Below are 16575 nucleotides of genomic sequence, written 5' to 3'. Positions count from 1 at the left end.
CCTGCTCTTAGACTGACCTTGCCTCCGTGTGCTCAGCATCTTCCTGGGCTGGGGCTCCTCTCATGTGTCCATACAAGAGGCTCAGAGCAAAGGATACAGCAGAAAGCATCCCTCATTGGCTCCAGTTCCCATTTGCTGGGACACTAATGATGCTGACCAACCTGTTGCTGTGTCTACAGCGTCAGCCCCACTGCCAGGACCCCAGCAGGAAGGCACAGCAGGAGGCAGCCCCTGCCCCTGGATGTCCCCTAGGCTTTGTTGGTCAGCAGAAGCAGAGGGCAGTGGTGACCCCAGCATCCCCTCAAACCTCAGCTTCCCAGAACTTCAGGCCGTGACCTTGCCCTCCAATACGACCTTCACCGGTCGAATCACTCATTTTGTGTTTATGTTTGTGATGCTCACCGTGGGGCAGGCTCGCATGTCACAGGACACTGGCTGACAGGAACACCTTCTTTGTGCCCCATCCTCCACCTCATGTGATTCTCACAACAACCCTGACTTCGGCATTGCCATTACACGGCTGAGGAAAGCTGAGGCACAGGGAGAACAGGGGGCTTGCCTGAGCTCTTACAGGGCAGAGCCAGGCTCAGAGTTCCGGTTCAGGGCAGCCTCTGAAATGCACCTCACTCCACTCCCGGGTTTTCTGCATGGACCCTCTCCCCGTCCTTGCCTCAGTCCACCCATTGACACAGCTACTGCTATTTGGGGGTTTTTCTGCATTTTCTCTCCTCCCGGTGCCCACTCCTCTCCCAGTTGCATACGTAGACTGACCTGGACATGCAGAGGCCGCAATGTCCACAGGTCTGGAGCAGGAGAGCAAGGAGATGTCAGCCAGGCCCCAGGTGGTCAGGACGTGGACCAGGGAGAATCAGCCATCACCATTCAGACTGCGGCACTGTTGCTGGACATCAGGTCCTGTGAGCAGGAGGGGCCTGCATGGGCATCCTTGGCCACCACCTCCTCCCACAGTTATACTGCCTGCCGCCCACAAATCCAGTCAGTCCCATCAGTCGCCAGTGAAGGAAGGGCCTGGGATCTGTCTCCTGGGTCGCTTTAGGGGAAGCGGCAACTCCTGTCCCCAAGAAGACTCCCACTCACCCCAGAGCTTCTCATTCATTTTCTTCCTTTATCTATTTTTTAAATGATTTCTTTATTTTTTTTTCTTGTAAAAGCTGATATATGGAGAGTGAGACACAAAGTAAGATCTTCCATCTGCTGGTTCAGGGTCCCAAGGCCAGGTGCCATCCTCTGCTGCGTTCTGAGGCCACAGGCATGGAGCTGCAGAGAAGTGGAGCAGCTGAGACACGCACCGGCACCCGTGTGGGTCGCGGTGCGTAAGACAGCGATTTAGCCACTAGTCTGTGGTGTCGTGCCTTCTTTTTTCTTTCTTTTAATAAACAGCTAATTTAAAATTACATAGCAAAGGAGAGACAGAAAAAGATCTTTCCTCTGGTTCACTCCCCAAATATCCAAAATGGGGGCAGAACTAAACCGATTTTTAGTCTGTGGCCAGGAGCTTCTCCCAGGTCTCCCACACTGGTGCAGGCTCCAAAGGTTTGGGTCATCCTCTGATGCTTTCCAAGGCCAAAAGCAGGGAGCTGGACAGGAATAGCCAGGACTAGAACTGGCATCCATATGGGGTGCCTGTGTTTGCAAGGTGAGCACTGATACATGAAGCCATGCTGCTGGCCCCTTTTTCATTTAATTTCAAGGGTGAACTCGCTAACTGCTAAGGAGGTGTTTAGCCTCACAGACAAAAGAATTTGTGGCAAGAAAGATAGTGTCCTCCACATGGAAATCAGTTATGAGTACACAACCCTGGCTCAGTCAATGAGGGACACTCTCTGTCCCCTTCTTTGTTTTGAGCCTTGTATATGGATGTGTGGAGCTGAGCGGCAACCTAGGAAGATGCTGAGCACTTGGAAAGCAAGGACAGGAAGAGAGCAGGGATGATGGAACCAGCAACATGGTGCTGTGTGTTGAGAGAAACCTGAAATGCCAGCATGTCACTAGGGCACTGGTTCAAGTCCCAGCAGCTCAACTTCTGACCCAAGACCCTGGGACTGGGGCAGTAGTGCTAGTGCCACAGTGTGCCTGGGCCCCTGCACCTGTTGTCAACCTGACTGGAGTCCCAGGCTCCTGGCTCATCTTAGGACAGATGCAGCACTTCTGGTTGATTCAATAGAGAACTAGCAACTGAAAGATTCATTCATTTTCTCTCTCGATTTATTTGTTTCTCTGTGTTTCTTTTTGCAAATCTGCCTGTCAAATATGGAGCATTTTATTTAATAAAGATTTTTATTACATTTTTACTTTCAAAAAGCCTCTTAAGATATATTTGGGGAGGGATCATCATCTCCAACTCCAGTGAAAATCTCAGGATGTTCTATCCGAGACCCTTCCTGGGGTGTGTGGCCATTACCTCTCAGTCACCCTGCCCATGGGACACAGCTGGTCACTGACCCACAGGATCAGGAGATGACCTGTACATGGCGCCTCAGGTGATAAAGAGTCAGAGATAAAAATACAGCTGGGCCCTCCTGGAGGGCAGATGTGGGATACAGATGTTTCCAAAGAGTGAGTGAACTATTCTTAGCTCCTGCTGCCTGCAGGCCTGGACTGTGTGCCTGGACTCAGCAGAGCCCCAGCTAGGGGAGATCCTGTCACGTCCCAGCTCTGGCCCTTGGTGCCCCTTTCTGCCCACTGCTCCCTACTACACCTGGCCTCAAGAATTGTCCTGAGAGTCTCAGTCTAGAAACCCTTTTCTAAGCAGCCCTGCATGCCCCAATGTGTCTGTGTGCCTTTTCTGGGCTCCCAGACAGGAACTGCCTGCTTCACTCTTCCTCAACCCCATGCCTTTCAATCTCAGTTCACTCACCAGACATTTGAAATATATGTATACAGCAGGGCTATATCCCAGAAGTGAAGTGGACTCCATGGGGTAGGATCTAGAGCCCCCGTGCTCATCTGTGTCTCTACAATGTCCACCACAAGGCTGCAAGCCCCAGGCTCAGGCTGCCAGCCTTGTGGGTCAGCAGGACCTGCACTGGTTGGCCTCTAACATCTGATAGCCTGGGCTCTGAGAGCTCACGGCTATGGTAGACGTCATTCTGACGACAGTGGTAAAGCCCAAGAACAGCATGCCTGTGGTTGTGAGACATTCTAGAATATTCTTGTATAGCCCAGTGCATGAAGCTAGCATAGTGGCTCAGGGAACCAAATTATAACCTGTGACATGGCATTCCATTTTAAAACTTAAGTGGTGCCTACTAAGATCTCGCAAACCCAGGCCCAAGTGTGTGTCTCAGAGGCCCCCAAGATGTCCCGTAACCTTTTCCCTTATTCTCTCTGGTCAAGAATCAGTAAAAGCCATGGCAGCTGTGCCCCTGGCTTACGTGCTCTGTATGAACTCATGCACTTTCTGATGCATTCCTAGAACACTAAGGAGCATGGTATCATCTGCTATCTTGTGATGTGGAATAGGCACCGGGAAGTTGGGCAACTGCGGAGAGATCTCTGTTTGCTCTCTGAGTGACCCAGGACCCATGGAAAGCATTTTCTGTTCTTCCTTCCCATTGCTCTGCTTTCATGCCCATTTGCAGGTGAACACACTGGTATGTTTCCTTGTGACAGTGAACAGCAGCCCTAGGAGCAGCAGGTGGGACCCAGGTCTGTGGTCCTTGCTGAATGAAGAGTTGGGGGAAGAAGCAGAGGCAGAGGGAGAGTTGGTGGCATCCAGGGAAAGGAGGCTGGGGGCCAGTGTGGTGGCTCAACAGGCATCTTCTCCTGCAAGAACTTCAACATCCATATGGGTTCCAGTCATGTACTGGCTTCTTCACTTCCCATCCATCTTCCAACCTGGGGAATCAGCAGAGGATTGCTCACATCCTTGGGTCTCGGCATATACATGGCAAATTGCTGAGCATGTTTCTGCTTTCTGCTTATTCTGGTTCAGCTCTGACCATTGAGCCATTTGTGCAATTACCCCATGAATGGAGATGTTTTTGTCTATGCTTCTCTGTTAATCTCTCATTCAAGTAAAAATAAACTAATTATAACAAAAAAAATTAAAAAAGGAGGCTGAAGGAAGAGTAGTGGGTGATGTGTTGCCTCCCAGGTGTCCTGAGGCTGTCCCAGGGCCTTTCAAGCCTCTTACTGTGTGACCTCTGGACAGTGGCTTCCCTACTCGGAGCCCAATTCTTGATAAATAAAACAGAGGAGATGCTGCTGGCACTACAGGTGTGGTGCACAGGGGCAGCTTTAAAGGAAGACAGGGAGAGGCAGAAGAGATCTTCCATGCAGTGTTCTACTCGTCAAAGGGCTATAGAGCCAGGGCAGAGCCAGGCTGAAATCAGGAGGCCGGAGCATCACCCAGGACTCCCTCATGTAGGTCATGAACCCAAACACCTGGGCCAGGTTCTGTTGCTTTCCTAGGTAGGGAGCTGGATTGGACATGGAGCATCAGGGCTTAAATATGGCTCCGCATTCAATCTTATTGTTTCAGGTAGCAGCTTAACAAAATGTATCACTATACTACTCCCTATAAACATTTTTGCTATGTGTTTTTTTAAAGATTTAATTTTTATTGGAAATTCGAATATACAGAGAGGAGGAGAGACAGAGAGGAAGCTCTTCTGTCCAATGATTCACTCTCCAATGGCTGAAACAGCTGGAGTGGAGCCGATCTGAAGCCAGGAACCAGGAGCTTCCTCTGGGTCTTCAACACAGGTGCAGTGTTCCAAGGCTTTGTGCCATCCTTGACTGTTTTCCCTGACCACAAGCAGGGAGTTGGATGGGAAGCAGCGCTGCCGGGATTAGAATCGGTGCCCATATGGGATCCTGTTGCGTGCAAGGTGAGGACTATAGCTGTTGGGCTATCACGCAAGGCCCTGCTATTGTTTGTTTTAAAAGGTATAGTTATTTGTGCTTGAAAGGCAGATTTTTCAGTGAGATTATCAGAAACAGAGAAAAAGCACTTTCATCTATTGGTTCACTCCCCAAATTTCTGCAAAGGCTGTAACAACTGAACTGAGAAGCTGGGAGCCAGGAACTTCTTCCCGGTCTCCCACATGTGTGCAGTGACCCAAGCACTCGAGCCATTCTCAACTCCAGGATCAGAAGTGGAGAAGCTGAGACATGAACCAGTGCCCATAGGGGATGCAGACTCTAGCAGGTGAAGGAATAGCACGAAATGTCACTGAACCAGGCCCAAAACAAATGTTTTAAAGCAACAACCAACATTTATCTCTGACAGTCTTCCTGTAAGTCAGGGACGTGTCCACAGCCTAGCTGGATGGCTGTGGCCCAGGGTCTCTCCTGAATTAGCAGTCAGGTGTCAGCCCAGGCTGTAGGCACACAGAGACCAGATTAGTGCTGGGAGAGCTGCCCCCCACATAAGCCACCCACCTGAGCTGGTTGTTGGCCACAGACTCAGGTCTTCCCTGTGTGTGTCTCTCTGGTGACTTCTCTCTCTTCATCCCTCCCTTCTGCACCGCAGTGTGGCAGTCCCTGAGAGAGAGCTGGGAGGGGACTCTGGTGCCTTCTGTGACCCAGCCTAGGGAGTCACACCCAGCACTGTGCTGTGGGTGAGAAGCCAGGCCCCAAGACCAGCCAGGCTCAAGGGGAGGCCCTAGGCTCTACCTCCTGAAAGAGGAGTCCCCAAGACTCTGTGTGTTATTCCCTGAAGATTCACTTATTTATGTAAAAGACAAATTGTTGGAGAGTCAGTGAAAGAGAGAGAGAGAGAGAGAATCTTCCATCCACTAGTTTATTCCCCTAAGGCAGCTGTAGCAGGGTTCCCATTGGGATCTCATCGGGGTTGCAGTAGTCCCCAGGGTGACTGACAGACAGCTGTTCCTCAGTGCCTCATGTGGGGAAACTGGGCTGTCCCTCTGGGGTATTCCTGGCTCAGGGCCACCTGGGTCACGGGCAGAGTCAGAGCAGAGAAAGGAGCCACCAAACAACTGCCTGAGGCCAGAGTGTGAAGTGAGTGGCAGTTTTCACTGTGGGGAGGAGCAGGAGGAGGGGTTGGAGGAGGGCCAATTGGATTGAGATAAAAGCCATAAAGTTCTGAAACTTTTCTATTGTACCTGGGAGTCTCACTGCATTGGGCAGTGGAAGGGCAGGGTTTAGGGACGCCAGCCCACCCTCCTCCTGCACTGCCACCCCAGCTCTCCTGTGGGGAAGGGTTTGCCTCGCCTCTCTCAGACCTCACAGGCCCCTCTGCTGGAGGCAAAGAATATCTATCTGCTTATACCACAGCTTGCCCATCGTAATCTTGGTTTTCTCGTGGGTTCCTGAGATCTCTCCATCAGAGCTTCCCCATGCTGCTCTCTGGGCTGCAGATGCTGCTGCTACTGGGGTTTCTACTATGCACACCCAAACTGGGTCTTCCCAGTCCCCTAAACGTGGGGAATATAAAGACCAGCCCTCCCCAAGAGGATAGACCCTCCCTGCCCAACACAGCCCTTGACAAGTTGACCGGGGAAACCACCGAGAGGATTATACAGACCAATGGTGACATCTATGAAGAGGTGGTCACTCTTGTGCGAATGGTAGACATCAACAATGGTGAGCTGGGTAATCTGGGAGCACCACAGTGCAAGGCAGAAGAAACTGGCAGGAGGAAGGGCATTTCTCAGGAACAGGGAACATGGGGGCATGGGCATCCTTTAGTGAGGATTCTGATCTCTCTATCCCTTAGCAATGTGGTCTGGGACAGAGAGGCAAGTGGACAAGATCCAACAGGTGCTGGGTGAATTTTCCAGGGGAGAAGCCATGGGTGGAAGTCAGTGGCCTGTCTTACGGCACTTAAATTCCAAGGTCACTTGCAGGGAGCTGCAGAAAGGGACATATTGTTGACACAGGCAGAGATGCTACACTTTGGGAAAGCGAGCCAGTGGGGGAATGCAGACCTGGAGTTTGGGGAATGAAAAATGGGTAGATTGAAGGAGCAGAGCTGGGTGAGGGTTCCAGCACAGAACCAGGAGCGAAGGATCCACTCCAGGGAGCAAGGAACATGATGAGCTGCAGGTTCTGTGGAGAGGAGGTGTTGGGCTTCGTGATGACTGCAAGACAAGGGCCGGTGTGAAGGAGGGGGCTGGTGTAAGGAATCAGAGACATGGAAGGGGTGAACGGGATGTACGATGAGGGTCATGGTGTTTCACACTTGGACCCGAGGGTACGGAGTAGGGAATCCCAGGAAACTGAGAATCCTGGGATAGGAAAGGGCATCCAGGGAAGGAACCTGAATGGGAAAAGTGAAGTCTATGGGGCAGAGGGAGGTGGTGGAGCCCTTGGGACTGAATGGGTCCAAGGTAGAGCAGTTGGAGTAAGTTTGGGCATGCTTCCCAGTACCCCTCTGGGAAGGTGGAGAGGGGCCTCAGGCAGACAGGGTGTTATGACCCATTCTCAGGACAGGAGCCATCCCAAAGGAGCCACTGTTGTCTCCAAGGCACCTCAGCTAAGTCTGAGGATCCAACTCCAACCCAAAGGGCTGAATCTTGACCAGGAGGGATTGTTGCTTCCATCCCTGACAGTCCCCTGATGCCTCTCTCTGCTCTCTCTTCTAGAAATTTATGAACAATTCAAAAAGAGCTGGTCAAGTGTGTACATGGTCTTCAAGAAAACAGAGCTCAGGGAGGCCGTGCCTGAACCATCATTGCTGTCCAGGGCAGAGCTACACCTGCGCAGACGCAACGAGCATCAGGGCCAAATACTACTGCTGTTTGAGGTGAGACAGAGCCTGAGCTGAGGCCAGGGTGGGAGGAAGGTGCTGCCCTGCAGAGGGTGCAGGAGCTCAGACCAGGGGCTCCTGGGGACTTCAGAACTCTCAGACTCTCAATAGGACGGTTCAGTGTTCACAAGGTTGGGGGCGGAGGAGTTGGACCCTTGAAGAAGACAGGCGTCTCAAACATGAAATCTCTGGGAAGGGTGGAGGCTCCAGAACCCATCTGCCCACTAGGGGACCCACTGGCCACACGCACCTTGCTTCACATGTAAATGGATGAGCAGGAAATGTTTTCAGGATGTTTCAAATCACAGAGATAAGGCAGCTATTTTGTAAAAATCACACTTAAAAAAAGGTTTATTTATTTTATTGGAAAGGCAGATGTACAAACAGGAGGAGACAGAGGAAGATCTTCCGTCCGATGATTCACTCCCCAAGTGGCTGCAACGGCCGGTGCTGCGCCGATCCTAAGCCAGGAGCCAGGAACTTCTTTCCGGGTCTCCCACGCGGGTGCAGGGTTTCAAGGCTTTGAGCTGTCCTCGACTGCTTTCCCAGGCCACAACCAGGGAGCTGAGTGGGAAGTGGAGCTGCCGGGATTAGAACTGGCACCCATATGGGATCCGAGTGTGTTCAAGGCGAGAACTTTAACCATTATGCTATCGCCCTGGACCCAAAATCACTCTTTTTGAGGTGTCTTTTAAAGCTGTACTTACTTCTTTGAGTAAGTCAAGTATTTCTGAGTGACAGAAATAGAGACAGAGACAGAGGTAGGGGCAGAGCTGGAGGTAACAATATAGACAGAGAGATCTTGCACCTGTTGCTTCTCTCTCCAAATGGCCACACTGACTAGGACTGGGCCAGGCCAGAGCCAGGAACCTGGAATGCCCCCTGGGTGTCCCACATGGGTGCCAGGAGTCCAGGTACTTGGGCCATCTAGTGCTGATTTCCCAGGGGCATTGTCAGGGAGCTGGAGCACAGGTAAGTAGCTGGGGCTTTCAGCTGTGTCCAGGGGGATGCCTGAGTCACAGGCCACAGCTCTACCCTCTGCACCACAACTCCAGCCCCTGACTTCTCTTGTCTGATTATGTATTTGGGAAACAGGAAGGTATAGATGGAGAGTGTGCCTATGCTGGTTCACTGCACAAAATCCTACAATGTGCAGGGTGGGGCCAGGCACAATCCAGGAGCTTGGGCCTCCATCCTGGTCTCCAATGTGTGTGTTTCAGAACAAGTTGCACATATTCCATTGCATGCCCAGGCGCATGAGCAGAGAGCTGGATCAGAAGTACAACAGCTGGACTCACACTGGTCCTAGTCAGGGATTCTGGCATCACAGGCTGTGGCTTAGCTCTCTGTAGCACCACATTGTCTCCATGTTCCTGGAGTTGTACAAGATTATTCTAGAATTCCTCAGGCTGCTAAGTGTGTCCTTCTTGGTCCTTATCAAGCACTGGGGTCATAGAATAAGGAATAACATAGCAGTGAGCTCTCAGGTGCAGGCTGTCAGATCTGCCTACTGTGTCCCTGCAGACCCAGAATGCTGGACTAGGTGCCTGGCCTAGGGGTCTGTGCTAGTGGGAGGGGCTTAGCCTGGCAGTGGGGCCTGTGCCTTCAGGGGAATTTGATCACTGTGCAACTCAGCGAATCAGGACTGGCTAAACAGCACCATAAATCCCAGATCTCTGCTCTCTGGGGCACTGTGAGAAGGTGGAGCTGTGGACTGCATGGTGGGTGTGTGGTGTCCATGGCTGGAGGCTGGCCTGGGAGCAGGGAGAGTGATGGCATGGTCTTGGTATAGGAGGCAAGTCAAGACTCTACATTTCCTCTCTTGTTCTTTTGCTCTAGAGATACAGAGTCAAATCCTGGCACTACCTCAGCTATCGCATCCTGGCCCAAAACAGCACATCGAATTGGGTGTGGTTTGATGTCTCTGAGGCTGTGCAGCACTGGCTGAACCAACGAGATGAAGATCGTGGTCTGTCCTACCCTTGCTTCTCCTGGAACCCCTGCCAAGCACCATGACCTCTCCCCTGCTCACACTTCCACCCATGTTGCTATCAGACCTTCAATGCTGGTGACACTAATGGATCTGTTAGTGTGCCCTGCCCTGGGATGGGAGATGAGGAACAGACACAGCATGACAACCACAGCCCAGTCCTTGCTTTTGTCCCACACGTGCAGCATGGACTGTCCTGGTGGAGCTTTGTCTTCTACCCTTGACCCTTGTTGGAACACAGGCAGGTCACTTCCTTTCCATGTGTTTCAGGTACCAGCTCTGTAGGAGGGTCAGGGTGGCTGAGGGTTCAAGGTGGTGACAGCACACATGAAGGGGCTAGGACACAGCATCTGCTACTGTGGATTTTGTAGTTAAGAGGCAGATGTTGGGGTTAGGAGGTGGTCCATCTGCTGGGTCTCCCCCAGTTGCCTCCTAAGATGTTTGTTCCTTATTTCAAAATTTATTTACTGAGAGCAGCACTGTCACTTAGTGGAGCTAATCCTCTGCCTGTCATGCAAATATTCCACAAGAATATCAGATTGAGTCCCTGCTGCTCCACTTCCAACCCAGATCCCTGCTGATATGCTGGGAAAGCAGTGGAGGATGGCCAGGTTTTTGGGCCCCTATACCCTTAAGATGTAACTTGTCTCTCTCTTGAGACCTGCCCAGCAGTTCACATTTTCTGGCCATTGTGGATATCTCTGGGATGAATGGGTTGATTTAGGCTCTCCCTGTCTTCATTCCACCCCTTAACTGTATAGGTAAAATCAAGCTTGGTTTGAGAAGCATTTGTGGTTGGAACGATGTAGGCAGACACAGAGATAAAGCTTCCATCTGCTTGTTCTCTCCCATAATGGCTATGCCTACGTCTAAGCAAGCCCAGAGCCAGGAATCCCATCAATGCTCCTGCACGTGGCCATCCTGTGCTGCTCTTCCAGGCACATTCAGAGGGAGATGGATCAGAAGGGGAGCAGCCAGTGGCTCAGCATTAAGGTCTGGCCCAGGAGGGTGCCTCTGCCTGAATCCCACAAGGACTCCTGGCCAATGCTCAGCTGCTCTGCTTCTACTCCAGCTCCCTGCCGCCTTCTGTGTGAGAACAGTGGAACTGCATTCAGCTGGCAAATCCTGATGCTGCTCCTGGCCTTCCCTGGGCCAGCCATGGCCTTGGAGGTCATTTGGAGAGTGAACCAGCAGCTGGAAGTTGTGTCTCCCTTGCTTGCCTAGAACTCTGCCATTCAAATAAAGCAATGGTTAGGTGACGGCACAGTAGTACCTAGGGCTATTTTTTTTTCCAGATGGATGCTGGTTCTGGTCCTGGCTACTCTACATTGACTCCAACTCAGTCCTCATGGCCTGGGAAAGCAGCAGAGGATTGCTCAAGTCCTTGGGTCCTTGCACGTGGGAGACCCATGCCATCTCCTCTACCTGCTCCCAGGCCAGGCTGCAGCCATGGACACCACACACCCACAACGCAGTCCACAGCTCCACCCTCCCACATTGCCTGAAGGAAAAAGATGTCTGGGATTTATAGTGCTGTTTAGCCAGACCCTGTCTCATGGTTTCAAATTGGCTCAGCTCCAGGCAGAATGAGCATGTGGGAGAGTAAACCACCAGCTCTCTCTCTCTCTCTCTCCTTTTTTTGTGTGTCTGCATTGAAATAAACAATAACTAAGTAAATAAATAAATAATCAAATATCTTTACAAAATTGTAACAACAACAACCACAAAAAAACTGGAGAAGGTACTTGAACTTTGCTCCAATGAGATGCCAGCATCAAGGCATCCATCTCCTCACTCCCATAGGGCCGATTGAAGTCTTCCGCCTAAGGACCATATTGTTGGGTGAGGAGGAAGAAGTTGATCTCCACATGGACATCAGCGGTGAGTACATGATGCTGACCCAGCCCATGGTTTCAGTGATCTGGGTGTGAGCTTGCGTGTGTACTTGTGTGACCCTGTCACCTTAAACCTGTCTGGTGTCACTGCTCCATCCACTGCTCTATCCACCCCATGCAGGGCTCACACCTGATGGCCTTAGTGACCATCCTGACAATGACATCAGGAATCGACCCTTTCTGCTCTTCCTGAACACCCGGCTGAAGCAAGACCAACCAGTGAGCAGCTCCCAACAGCCTTGAAATCCAGGTAAACACAAGGTCCTTCACTGTGGCCTTCTGCTTACATCCCTGGGAAGAGATCCCTGGACTGTGCCTCTGTTTATGCTGAGAGTCGGCCCTGGATGCTGGAGTGTGGGAAGTAGGAGGCTTACGATGCAAGTCCTAACGGGCTTGCCTGCTGCAGGGTTGGAATGAAGCAGCAGCTGGAATTCCATGTGGCAAGGTGGCCTTGTTGGGGTCCACCTTTGTCCACAGCAAGGTGTTCTGAATGCTGGAGTTCCAGACCTCTGGAGTCTGTGACTGGCAGCGAGGCCATTGGGGAGGAGGAAGCTGCAGTGTGGGGATCCTAGAAGTAGAAGGTGGTGCGTTTCAGGTTCCTACTGCACTGGCAGATCAGAGAACCCAAGGCTGGCCCCTGGCCTCCTGGGACACTAGGCTCTGAGTGGTGAGACCCTGGGCTCAAATTGTAGCACCCTGTGCCCCTCTCTCACACAACCTGTGGGCGGAGAACTTGAAAATCCTGACCCTGAGCCTGTGGGGTTTCATTATGGGGTGTGGCTGTCATGTTAGGAACAGGTGGGGCCCTGCTTGTGGTGCCGCCTGTGCCCATTGTGGGATGGAGTGTGGACCATGGTAGTTCTTGACAGCCAGGTGCCTTGATGGCTGGTATTTGGGAAGAAGAGCCAGAACAGCAGTGTCCCAGAACTCTGGAGCACTTTGACTCTAAGAGCTAGAAGTTGGCTGGTCCTAAGCACTTGAATTAAGGGAGAATGTGGGGCCTAGCAGGGCACTGGGGTCCTAACTATTCCATGCTGAGAGCCCTGCAGTGGTGCCCTTGCCTTTATTTCTGGATGTTCGTGGGCTGGGAGTTGGCCCCTTCTCCATGGCTCTCTCACCACTACATCTTACTCCCCGTGCCTGCACCAACAGTGAAAGATTGGCTGAGGGGCTCAGGGCCCGAGACAGACCAGGGGATCAGCACCGAGGCCATCCTGGCGAAGGATGTACTTTGTTCTTTTCAATATTATGCAGCAAGACCACAGGGAGGAAGCCTGCAAACTCCAGACCCTGGGAGACTGGAGCTAGAACACCCCTCACACAGGTACCAGAGATACAGAAACATAACAAACATTAAAATGAAAGGCCCCGGTTTTTCATGTGCAAGAAGTTTCCTGAATTCAATGTATAGTTTTTCATAATATGCATTTTCTGGGTATTATGAAAACAAGTTTGCATCAAATAATTACTTTGTCCTAAATAGTGATCTATGTGTAGATACTCTAGGGTCCAGCTGTGTGTTGTCACAGGTAAAGCCTTCCCTCCTGCAGGGAGCACCTGCACCCCATATGGGCACCTGCTTGAGTCCTGACTCTTCCCCTTCTCATCCTTCTCCCTGCCACCAGGCCTGCAAAGCAGCAGAAGATGGCCCAGGGCTTGTGCCTGAGCACCCACGTGGGAGAGCAGCATGAACTTCTGGCTCAGGCCTGGCCCAGCTCTGGCCCTTGTCTCCATTTGTGGAGTGAATCAATGGAGGGAAGCTCTGTGTCTCTCTCTCCTTGTAACTCTGACTTTCAAATAAAACGAAATAAATGTTTAATGCAAATAAATTAGTCAATACGGAAATATTCTGTTATATATGATGGTTACCGCGGTTACAGAAAGTTAATGGACACCACAGTGACCTCAGTCAGAGATCTGGCACTCCCCCAAGGCAGCCAAGGCCACGTAAAGGTCAATGACGGACGCAGGCCAACGTTCCGTGTCCTGTCAGGACCCAAGCAGGGCGATGCCAGCACCCATGGCAGAGGGGGTATAAAACCTTTGTCTTGGCTACTCAGCTTGTCTTTCCCACTTGCGATTCTCTTCTCTCCTGTTCACTCCTCCACTGCATGAGAAAGGCCCAGGAACGGACTTCTCTTGCATAATGAAGGTCTATTTGCAGTTGGTTGGTATTTTCTTCCTCTGGTGGTCGGCAGATCTAACAATATAATAGTTACACTGATACATATACAGAAATATATATAGAATTTATGTAAGCATATTAACCATGCATTCTTTAAAAAAAAGATTTATTTATTTCCATTGGAAATCAGATATACAGAGAGAAAAGACAGAGAAGAAGATCAGCTATTCGCCGACCCACCACGCATGTGGCCGCAATGGACAGAGCTGCTCCGATCTGAAGCCAGGAGCCAGGAACCCCCTCCAGGTCTGCCAAGTGGGTGCAGGGTTTTGAGGTTCTGGGCCATCCCCGACTGCCTTCCCAGGCCACAGGAAGGGATCTGGATGGGAAGCAGGGCCTCCAGGAATAGAAAAAGCACCCATATGGGGTCCCAGTGCATGGAAGGCAAAACCTCAACCACTAGGCTTCCGTACCAAGCCCTAGTCATGTATTATTACACAAACATATTGACATTTGTATATTATAAAATGGATTCCATATTATGGATTATAATATTTTATAGCTGTAACTACATATGATATAATTATAGATTGAGATGAGTAGTAATATGTATTATAGTAGATAAATATGTGCTTTTTGTATAGACAATATTTATATACTACATACATGGATATTATAGTATGTCATAGATATATATAGTTCTACACATATTAAGTAAATAAATGTATATAATCTGCACTAAAATAGATATTATACACACATGGATATCATATATAGACAGATATTCTCTACGAAGGGAATCACCATGGCACTGTGGCTCTGCATGAATAGATGCCACCTGCTCCGTGGGCATCGCATTGGGGTCTGGTTCAGGTCTGGCTTCTCCACTGGAGATCATCCAGCTCCCTGCTCAGGGGCCTTGCATCTACTACACGACAACTCTTGTCCACAATTTGTATTAAACCAGAACATCCCCAGTGCTTGACCTATGGGCTAGGAACTCAGTGGCTCCTTCTGCTCCTGAGCTGGGGTCGCCTGAGAGGAAGAGGCCTCAGGAAGGCCAGCACATGGAAGGGCGCAGGCTGTTGGGAGAAGGTTCTGTCCTTGGCTCTCCAGGCAGGGGAGCGCTCCTGTCCAGGGCTCCAGTGAAACCCTGAGGTAAACCCTGGGGACCCTGTCACACCCCTCAATGGTCCTCCAAGAGGTTCCCCTCACCGACAGCTCATTTTACCAGAAATGCCTCAACTGGACACAGGAGGGACAGTGCCAGGTGGAACACACCCTCTGGGATACCCAGATGTGTGCCCGGAAGGTCCCTGCAGGGTCTAGGATGGCCTTGGCCTGTGGCCTCCGGGCCATGACTGACAGCCCTCCCCTTGTGGGCAGGTCCTGCTCTCAGTCTGTCAGCCCAGGGACACCCAGAGCCCTCCCAGGTCCCTCAGGGGTTCCTTCCCCACCAAGCACCCTGAGCTGTGTGGACATGGAGACATTTCATGACACAGGCTCACACACAGGCACAGAAGCCATGGCAGCTGCAGTGGGAAGCGCCCGAGGTGTTCTGAGGTGGGAATATTCCCTCAGACTGCTCCAGCTAAGCCTGCCCAATGCAATACCTGAAATCCCAGACCGTGGAGCCTCCAGAGGGACAAGGACGCTCAGCTGTGGAAGATGCCCAAACTCTTCCTCCCCATGCAGAGGATGCCAGAGCCCAGCTGGCCACGCAGGTTTCCTGAAAATGGTTTTTTGTAGGACCTGGAGAATTCAAAGGTGATTTGTAGCAGCCAGAACTTGGTGAGAATTCATGAGGCTCCTTCATGTCATCACCCAAAAGGGTTCAGGGCTCCACATTGCTTCCACAGCATCGCTATTGTATAGATCCAAATCAGATTTCTGCTTTGTTAACCATCTCTTAGGATCTTTTATTTTCCCCATACAAGTTGTATTTATTTATTTATTTGAAAGACTTAACACCGACAGAGATCTTGCATCTGCTGGTTCACGCCCCAAAGGTCTATCATGGCCTCGCTGGGACACTCCAACTCTGCAGCCTCAGTTTCATCCGGGTCTCCCACATGGGTGGGGGTGAGGAGGGACAAGGGACCTGGCCCCCTTCCTCTGCTTTCCTAGGCCCCTGAGCAGGGAGCTGGATGATCTCCAGGGGAGAAGCCAGACCTGAACCAGACCCTAATGCGATGCCCACGGAGCAGGTGGCATCTATTCATGCTAAGTCATGGTGCTATAATTCCCTTCATAGAGAATATCTGTTTATATATGACAACTATGTGTACCCACTCTCCTTTTTTAATATGTAGTATACATTATATAGTTAATATGTGCATTAATAGCCAATAATATTTCCATACAATGTATAGCATAACAGCCATTTATAGTTCCATGTTTAATAAGCATGATTTATATCCACATGAATATATGCTTTATATATGGATATGATACATAATTAGATGCAAGTATACCTAATATAATCTATAGGGAGAGTCCATTTGATAATTCAAATGTCAGGCCCGGTGGCGTGGCCTTGCAGCTAAAGTCCTCGCCTTGAATGCGCCAGGATCCCATATGGGCTCTGGTTCTAATCCCGGCAACTCCACTTCCCATCCAGCTCCCTGCCTGTGGCCTGGGAAAGCAGTCGAGGATGGCCCAAAGTCTTGGGAATCTGCACCAGCGTGGGAGACCCAGAAGAGGTTCCTGGTTCCTGGCTTCGGATTGGCACAGCACCGGCCATTGCGGCTCACTTGGGGAGTGAATCATCAGACGGAAGATCTCCTCTCTGTCTCTCCTCCTCTCTGTATATCTGACTTCGCAGTAAAAA

This window comes from Ochotona princeps, chromosome 16, assembly GCF_030435755.1.
Source record: "Ochotona princeps isolate mOchPri1 chromosome 16, mOchPri1.hap1, whole genome shotgun sequence".
NCBI lineage: Eukaryota > Metazoa > Chordata > Mammalia > Lagomorpha > Ochotonidae > Ochotona > Ochotona princeps.
Note: the sequence above shows the minus strand (reverse complement) of the source record.